Below are 10175 nucleotides of genomic sequence, written 5' to 3'. Positions count from 1 at the left end.
TAAAGCATTATTTGAGTGAAAAGAAACACATTGCAACAAATTTGCATGAAAATATATCACATTTATAAAGTTTGCTAAATTGCTCAAAAATGAGGAAAATTTTACATTTTCTCAAACAGGGTAAGGAACTTGGTTCCTCGAATAACTTCCGGCACAGACACCTGAGAGCATGGCTGTCGAAGAAGAAAATGTAGCCATTGGTGCCATCTATCGACCACAGGTTAAAGATTGCCGATCCATTAGATACCGACCGAGTTATAGGCAAAACTTGGGGCAAAAATGAGGAAAATTTTACATTTTCTCAAACAGGGTAAGGAACTTGGTTCCTCGAATAACTTCCGGCACGGGCACCTGAGAGCATGGCCGTCCAAGAAGAAAATGTAGCCATTGGTGCCATCTATCGACCACAGGTTAAAGATTGGCGATCCGTTAGATACCGACCGAGTTATAGGCAAAACTTGGTGCAAAAATGAGGAAAATTTTACATTTTCTCAAACAGGGTAAGGAACTTGGTTCCTCGAATAACTTCCGGCACGGACATCTGAGGGCATGGCCGTCTGAGAAGAAAATGTAGCCATTGGTGCCATCTATCGATCACAGGTTAAAGATTGGCGATCCGTTAGATACCGACCGAGTTATAGGCAAAACTTGGGGCAAAAATGAGCCTTAGTAAATTTTCATTTTTTGAATATTTTGATTTTTTTATTATTTTTCACTCATTTTGTTATTTAAAGCATTACTTGAGTGAAAAGAAACACATTGCAACCAATTGGCATTAAAATAAATCAATTTCATTTTTTTTGCAAAATTTCCCAAAAAAAACGTAAGGGGTAAGCCTTATGAAATTTTCGAGTTGAAAATTTTAAAAAAAAATTTTCTGATTTTTTATAATGTTTTTAGTTTAAAGCATTATTTGAGTGAAAAGAAACACATTGCAACAAATTTGCATGAAAATATATCACATTTATAAAGTTTGCTAAATTGCTCAAAAATGAGGAAAATTTTACATTTTCTCAAACAGGGTAAGGAACTTGGTTCCTCGAATAACTTCCGGCACAGACACCTGAGAGCATGGCTGTCGAAGAAGAAAATGTAGCCATTGGTGCCATCTATCGACCACAGGTTAAAGATTGCCGATCCATTAGATACCGACCGAGTTATAGGCAAAACTTGGGGCAAAAATGAGGAAAATTTTACATTTTCTCAAACAGGGTAAGGAACTTGGTTCCTCGAATAACTTCCGGCACGGGCACCTGAGAGCATGGCCGTCCAAGAAGAAAATGTAGCCATTGGTGCCATCTATCGACCACAGGTTAAAGATTGGCGATCCGTTAGATACCGACCGAGTTATATGCAAAACTTGGTGCAAAAATGAGCCTTAGTAAATTTTCATTTTTTGAATATTTTGATTTTTTTATTATTTTTCACTCATTTTGTTATTTAAAGCATTACTTGAGTGAAAAGAAACACATTGCAACCAATTGGCATTAAAATAAATCAATTTCATTTTTTTTGCAAAATTTCCCAAAAAAAACGTAAGGGGTAAGCCTTATGAAATTTTCGAGTTGAAAATTTTTAAAAAAAAATTTTCTGATTTTTTATTATGTTTTTAGTTTAAAGCATTATTTGAGTGAAAAGAAACACATTGCAACAAATTTGCATGAAAATATATCACATTTATAAAGTTTGCTAAATTGCTCAAAAATGAGGAAAATTTTACATTTTCTCAAACAGGGTAAGGAACTTGGTTCCTCGAATAACTTCCGGCACAGGCACCTGAGAGCATGGCCGTCCAAGAAGAAAATGTAGCCATTGGTGCCATCTATCGACCACAGGTTAAAGATTGGCGATCCGTTAGATACCGACCGAGTTATATGCAAAACTTGGTGCAAAAATGAGCCTTAGTAAATTTTCATTTTTTGAATATTTTGATTTTTTTATTATTTTTCACTCGTTTTTTTATTTAAAGCATTACTTGAGTGAAAAGAAACACATTGCAACCAATTGGCATTAAAATAAATCAATTTCATTTTTTTTGCAAAATTTCCCAAAAAAAACGTAAGGGGTAAGCCTTATGAAATTTTCGAGTTGAAAATTTTTAAAAATTTTTTTTCTGATTTTTTATTATGGTTTTAGTTTAAAGCATTATTTGAGTGAAAAGAAACACATTGCAACAAATTTGCATGAAAATATATCACATTTATAAAGTTTGCTAAATTGCTCAAAAATGAGGAAAATTTTACATTTTCTCAAACAGGGTAAGGAACTTGGTTCCTCGAATAACTTCCGGCACAGACACCTGAGAGCATGGCTGTCGAAGAAGAAAATGTAGCCATTGGTGCCATCTATCGACCACAGGTTAAAGATTGGCGATCCATTAGATACCGACCGAGTTATAGGCAAAACTTGGGGCAAAAATGAGGAAAATTTTACATTTTCTCAAACAGGGTAAGGAACTTGGTTCCTCGAATAACTTCCGGCACGGGCACCTGAGAGCATGGCCGTCCAAGAAGAAAATGTAGCCATTGGTGCCATCTATCGACCACAGGTTAAAGATTGGCGATCCGTTAGATACCGACCGAGTTATAGGCAAAACTTGGTGCAAAAATGAGGAAAATTTTACATTTTCTCAAACAGGGTAAGGAACTTGGTTCCTCGAATAACTTCCGGCACGGACATCTGAGAGCATGGCCGTCTGAGAAGAAAATGTAGCCATTGGTGCCATCTATCGATCACAGGTTAAAGATTGGCGATCCGTTGGATACCGACCGAGTTATAGGCAAAACTTGGGGCAAAAATGAGCCTTAGTAAATTTTCATTTTTTGAATATTTTGATTTTTTTATTATTTTTCACTCATTTTGTTATTTAAAGCATTACTTGAGTGAAAAGAAACACATTGCAACCAATTGGCATTAAAATAAATCAATTTCATTTTTTTTGCAAAATTTCCCAAAAAAAACGTAAGGGGTAAGCCTTATGAAATTTTCGAGTTGAAAATTTAAAAAAAATTTTTTTCTGATTTTTTATTATGTTTTTAGTTTAAAGCATTATTTGAGTGAAAAGAAACACATTGCAACAAATTTGCATGAAAATATATCACATTTATAAAGTTTGCTAAATTGCTCAAAAATGAGGAAAATTTTACATTTTCTCAAACAGGGTAAGGAACTTGGTTCCTCGAATAACTTCCGGCACGGGCACCTGAGAGCATGGCCGTCCAAGAAGAAAATGTAGCCATTGGTGCCATCTATCGACCACAGGTTAAAGATTGGCGATCCGTTAGATACCGACCGAGTTATAGGCAAAACTTGGTGCAAAAATGAGGAAAATTTTACATTTTCTCAAACAGGGTAAGGAACTTGGTTCCTCGAATAACTTCCGGCACGGACATCTGAGGGCATGGCCGTCTGAGAAGAAAATGTAGCCATTGGTGCCATCTATCGATCACCGGTTAAAGATTGGCTATCCGTTAGGTACCGACCGAGTTATATGCAAAACTTGGTGCAAAAATGAGCCTTAGTAAATTTTCATTTTTGGAATATTTTGATTTTTTTATTATTTTTCGCTCATTTTGTTATTTAAAGCATTACTTGAGTGAAAAGAAACACATTGCAACCAATTGGCATTAAAATAAATCAATTTCATTTTTTTTGCAAAATTTCCCAAAAAAAACGTAAGGGGTAAGCCTTATGAAATTTTCGAGTTGAAAATTTAAAAAAAAATTTTTTCTGATTTTTTATTATGTTTTTAGTTTAAAGCATTAGTTGAGTGAAAAGAAACACATTGCAACAAATTTGCATGAAAATATATCACATTTATAAAGTTTGCTAAATTGCTCAAAAATGAGGAAAATTTTACATTTTCTCAAACAGGGTAAGGAACTTGGTTCCTCGAATAACTTCCGGCACGGGCACCTGAGAGCATGGCCGTCCAAGAAGAAAATGTAGCCATTGGTGCCATCTATCGACCACAGGTTAAAGATTGGCGATCCGTTAGATACCGACCGAGTTATAGGCAAAACTTGGGGCAAAAATGAGCCTTAGTAAATTTTCATTTTTTTGAATATTTTGATTTTTTTATTATTTTTCACTCTTTTTTTATTTAAAGCATTACTTGAGTGAAAAGAAACACATTGCAACCAATTGGCATTAAAATAAATCAATTTCATTTTTTTTTGCAAAATTTCCCCAAAAAAACGTAAGGGGTAAGCCTTATGAAATTTTCGAGTTGAAAATTTTTAAAAATTTTTTTTCTGATTTTTTATTATGGTTTTAGTTTAAAGCATTATTTGAGTGAAAAGAAACACATTGCAACAAATTTGCATGAAAATATATCACATTTATAAAGTTTGCTAAATTGCTCAAAAATGAGGAAAATTTTACATTTTCTCAAACAGGGTAAGGAACTTGGTTCCTCGAATAACTTCCGGCACAGACACCTGAGAGCATGGCTGTCGAAGAAGAAAATGTAGCCATTGGTGCCATCTATCGACCACAGGTTAGAGATTGCCGATCCATTAGATACCGACCGAGTTATAGGCAAAACTTGGGGCAAAAATGAGGAAAATTTTACATTTTCTCAAACAGGGTAAGGAACTTGGTTCCTCGAATAACTTCCGGCACGGACATCTGAGGGCATGGCCGTCCAAGAAGAAAATGTAGCCATTGGTGCCATCTATCGATCACAGGTTAAAGATTGGCGATCCGTTAGATACCGACCGAGTTATAGGCAAAACTTGGGGCAAAAATGAGCCTTAGTAAATTTTCATTTTTTGAATATTTTGATTTTTTTATTATTTTTCACTCATTTTGTTATTTAAAGCATTACTTGAGTGAAAAGAAACACATTGCAACCAATTGGCATTAAAATAAATCAATTTCATTTTTTTTGCAAAATTTCCCAAAAAAAACGTAAGGGGTAAGCCTTATGAAATTTTCGAGTTGAAAATTTAAAAAAAAATTTTTTCTGATTTTTTATTATGTTTTTAGTTTAAAGCATTAGTTGAGTGAAAAGAAACACATTGCAACAAATTTGCATGAAAATATATCACATTTATAAAGTTTGCTAAATTGCTCAAAAATGAGGAAAATTTTACATTTTCTCAAACAGGGTAAGGAACTTGGTTCCTCGAATAACTTCCGGCACGGGCACCTGAGAGCATGGCCGTCCAAGAAGAAAATGTAGCCATTGGTGCCATCTATCGACCACAGGTTAAAGATTGGCGATCCGTTAGATACCGACCGAGTTATAGGCAAAACTTGGGGCAAAAATGAGCCTTAGTAAATTTTCATTTTTTTGAATATTTTGATTTTTTTATTATTTTTCACTCTTTTTTTATTTAAAGCATTACTTGAGTGAAAAGAAACACATTGCAACCAATTGGCATTAAAATAAATCAATTTCATTTTTTTTTGCAAAATTTCCCCAAAAAACCGTAAGGGGTAAGCCTTATGAAATTTTCGAGTTGAAAATTTTTTTAAAATTTTTTTCTGATTTTTTATTATTTTTCTAATTTAAAGCATTATTTGAGTGAAAAGAAACACATTGCAACAAATTTGCATGAAAATATATCACAATTATAAAGTTTGCTAAATTGCTCAAAAATGAGGAAAATTTTACATTTTCTGAAACAGGGTAAGGAACTTGGTTCCTCGAATAACATCCGGCACGGGCACCTGAGAGCATGGCCGTCCAAGAAGAAAATGTAGCCATTGGTGCCATCTATCGACCACAGGTTAAAGATTGGCGATCCGTTAGATACCGACCGAGTTATAGGCAAAACTTGGGGCAAAAATGAGCCTTAGTAAATTTTCATTTTTTGAATATTTTGATTTTTTTATTATTTTTCACTCATTTTGTTATTTAAAGCATTACTTGAGTGAAAAGAAACACATTGCAACCAATTGGCATTAAAATAAATCAATTTCATTTTTTTTGCAAAATTTCCCAAAAAAAACGTAAGGGGTAAGCCTTATGAAATTTTCGAGTTGAAAATTTTAAAAAAATTTTTTTCTGATTTTTTATTATGTTTTTAGTTTAAAGCATTATTTGAGTGAAAAGAAACACATTGCAACAAATTTGCATGAAAATATATCACATTTATAAAGTTTGCTAAATTGCTCAAAAATGAGGAAAATTTTACATTTTCTCAAACAGGGTAAGGAACTTGGTTCCTCGAATAACTTCCGGCACAGACACCTGAGAGCATGGCTGTCGAAGAAGAAAATGTAGCCATTGGTGCCATCTATCGACCACAGGTTAGAGATTGCCGATCCATTAGATACCGACCGAGTTATAGGCAAAACTTGGGGCAAAAATGAGGAAAATTTTACATTTTCTCAAACAGGGTAAGGAACTTGGTTCCTCGAATAACTTCCGGCACGGGCACCTGAGAGCATGGCTGTCGAAGAAGAAAATGTAGCCATTGGTGCCATCTATCGACCACAGGTTAAAGATTGGCGATCCATTAGATACCGACCGAGTTATAGGCAAAACTTGGGGCAAAAATGAGGAAAATTTTACATTTTCTCAAACAGGGTAAGGAACTTGGTTCCTCGAATAACTTCCGGCACGGACATCTGAGGGCATGGCCGTCTGAGAAGAAAATGTAGCCATTGGTGCCATCTATCGACCACAGGTTAAAGATTGGCGATCCATTAGATACCGACCGAGTTATAGGCAAAACTTGGGGCAAAAATGAGGAAAATTTTACATTTTCTCAAACAGGGTAAGGAACTTGGTTCCTCGAATAACTTCCGGCACGGACATCTGAGGGCATGGCTGTCTGAGAAGAAAATGTAGCCATTGGTGCCATCTATCGATCACAGGTTAAAGATTGGCGATCCGTTAGATACCGACCGAGTTATAGGCAAAACTTGGGGCAAAAATGAGCCTTAGTAAATTTTCATTTTTTGAATATTTTGATTTTTTTATTATTTTTCACTCATTTTGTTATTTAAAGCATTACTTGAGTGAAAAGAAACACATTGCAACCAATTGGCATTAAAATAAATCAATTTCATTTTTTTTGCAAAATTTCCCAAAAAAAACGTAAGGGGTAAGCCTTATGAAATTTTCGAGTTGAAAATTTAAAAAAAAAATTTTTCTGATTTTTTATAATGTTTTTAGTTTAAAGCATTATTTGAGTGAAAAGAAACACATTGCAACAAATTTGCATGAAAATATATCACATTTATAAAGTTTGCTAAATTGCTCAAAAATGAGGAAAATTTTACATTTTCTCAAACAGGGTAAGGAACTTGGTTCCTCGAATAACTTCCGGCACAGACACCTGAGAGCATGGCTGTCGAAGAAGAAAATGTAGCCATTGGTGCCATCTATCGACCACAGGTTAAAGATTGCCGATCCATTAGATACCGACCGAGTTATAGGCAAAACTTGGGGCAAAAATGAGGAAAATTTTACATTTTCTCAAACAGGGTAAGGAACTTGGTTCCTCGAATAACTTCCGGCACGGGCACCTGAGAGCATGGCCGTCCAAGAAGAAAATGTAACCATTGGTGCCATCTATCGACCACAGGTTAAAGATTGGCGTTCCGTTAGATACCGACCGAGTTATATGCAAAACTTGGTGCAAAAATGAGCCTTAGTAAATTTTCATTTTTTGAATATTTTGATTTTTTTATTATTTTTCACTCTTTTTGTTATTTAAAGCATTACTTGAGTGAAAAGAAACACATTGCAACCAATTGGCATTAAAATAAATCAATTTCATTTTTTTTGCAAAATTTCCCAAAAAAAAACGTAAGGGGTAAGCCTTATGAAATTTTCGAGTTGAAAATTTTAAAAAAAAAATTTTCTGATTTTTTATTATGTTTTTAGTTTAAAGCATTATTTGAGTGAAAAGAAACACATTGCAACAAATTTGCATGAAAATATATCACATTTATAAAGTTTGCTAAATTGCTCAAAAATGAGGAAAATTTTACATTTTCTCAAACAGGGTAAGGAACTTGGTTCCTCGAATAACTTCCGGCACGGGCACCTGAGAGCATGGCCGTCCAAGAAGAAAATGTAGCCATTGGTGCCATCTATCGACCACAGGTTAAAGATTGGCGATCCGTTAGATACCGACCGAGTTATATGCAAAACTTGGTGCAAAAATGAGCCTTAGTAAATTTTCATTTTTTGAATATTTTGATTTTTTTATTATTTTTCACTCGTTTTTTTATTTAAAGCATTACTTGAGTGAAAAGAAACACATTGCAACCAATTGGCATTAAAATAAATCAATTTCATTTTTTTTGCAAAATTTCCCAAAAAAAACGTAAGGGGTAAGCCTTATGAAATTTTCGAGTTGAAAATTTTTAAAAAATTTTTTCTGATTTTTTATTATGGTTTTAGTTTAAAGCATTATTTGAGTGAAAAGAAACACATTGCAACAAATTTGCATGAAAATATATCACATTTATAAAGTTTGCTAAATTGCTCAAAAATGAGGAAAATTTTACATTTTCTCAAACAGGGTAAGGAACTTGGTTCCTCGAATAACTTCCGGCACAGACACCTGAGAGCATGGCTGTCGAAGAAGAAAATGTAGCCATTGGTGCCATCTATCGACCACAGGTTAAAGATTGGCGATCCATTAGATACCGACCGAGTTATAGGCAAAACTTCGGGCAAAAATGAGGAAAATTTTACATTTTCTCAAACAGGGTAAGGAACTTGGTTCCTCGAATAACTTCCGGCACGGGCACCTGAGAGCATGGCCGTCCAAGAAGAAAATGTAGCCATTGGTGCCATCTATCGACCACAGGTTAAAGATTGGCGATCCGTTAGATACCGACCGAGTTATAGGCAAAACTTGGTGCAAAAATGAGGAAAATTTTACATTTTCTCAAACAGGGTAAGGAACTTGGTTCCTCGAATAACTTCCGGCACGGACATCTGAGAGCATGGCCGTCTGAGAAGAAAATGTAGCCATTGGTGCCATCTATCGATCACAGGTTAAAGATTGGCGATCCGTTGGATACCGACCGAGTTATAGGCAAAACTTGGGGCAAAAATGAGCCTTAGTAAATTTTCATTTTTTGAATATTTTGATTTTTTTATTATTTTTCACTCATTTTGTTATTTAAAGCATTACTTGAGTGAAAAGAAACACATTGCAACCAATTGGCATTAAAATAAATCAATTTCATTTTTTTTGCAAAATTTCCCAAAAAAAACGTAAGGGGTAAGCCTTATGAAATTTTCGAGTTGAAAATTTAAAAAAAAATTTTTTCTGATTTTTTATTATGTTTTTAGTTTAAAGCATTATTTGAGTGAAAAGAAACACATTGCAACAAATTTGCATGAAAATATATCACATTTATAAAGTTTGCTAAATTGCTCAAAAATGAGGAAAATTTTACATTTTCTCAAACAGGGTAAGGAACTTGGTTCCTCGAATAACTTCCGGCACGGGCACCTGAGAGCATGGCCGTCCAAGAAGAAAATGTAGCCATTGGTGCCATCTATCGACCACAGGTTAAAGATTGGCGATCCGTTAGATACCGACCGAGTTATAGGCAAAACTTGGTGCAAAAATGAGGAAAATTTTACATTTTCTCAAACAGGGTAAGGAACTTGGTTCCTCGAATAACTTCCGGCACGGACATCTGAGGGCATGGCCGTCTGAGAAGAAAATGTAGCCATTGGTGCCATCTATCGATCACCGGTTAAAGATTGGCTATCCGTTAGGTACCGACCGAGTTATATGCAAAACTTGGTGCAAAAATGAGCCTTAGTAAATTTTCATTTTTTGAATATTTTGATTTTTTTATTATTTTTCGCTCATTTTGTTATTTAAAGCATTACTTGAGTGAAAAGAAACACATTGCAACCAATTGGCATTAAAATAAATCAATTTCATTTTTTTTGCAAAATTTCCCAAAAAAAACGTAAGGGGTAAGCCTTATGAAATTTTCGAGTTGAAAATTTAAAAAAAAATTTTTTCTGATTTTTTATTATGTTTTTAGTTTAAAGCATTAGTTGAGTGAAAAGAAACACATTGCAACAAATTTGCATGAAAATATATCACATTTATAAAGTTTGCTAAATTGCTCAAAAATGAGGAAAATTTTACATTTTCTCAAACAGGGTAAGGAACTTGGTTCCTCGAATAACTTCCGGCACGGGCACCTGAGAGCATGGCCGTCCAAGAAGAAAATGT

The 10175-nt window shown here is 34.4% G+C and overlaps 1 long non-coding RNA gene across 1 annotated transcript; it reads left to right on the top strand.

The window, feature by feature from the left end:
* Positions 1 to 245: 245 nt before the first annotated feature.
* LOC125766626 (uncharacterized) lies at positions 246 to 5204 on the top strand. The gene is made up of 3 exons (XR_007418678.1): positions 246 to 1122; positions 1836 to 2358; positions 4689 to 5204. It is a non-coding gene; the product is annotated as an uncharacterized LOC125766626 (long non-coding RNA).
* Positions 5205 to 10175: the final 4971 nt, after the last annotated feature.

The sequence above is a fragment of the Anopheles funestus genome, chromosome 2RL, assembly GCF_943734845.2.
Source record: "Anopheles funestus chromosome 2RL, idAnoFuneDA-416_04, whole genome shotgun sequence".
NCBI classification, from domain to species: Eukaryota; Metazoa; Arthropoda; class Insecta; order Diptera; family Culicidae; genus Anopheles; species Anopheles funestus.
This window is presented reverse-complemented; position numbering and strand designations above follow the sequence as displayed.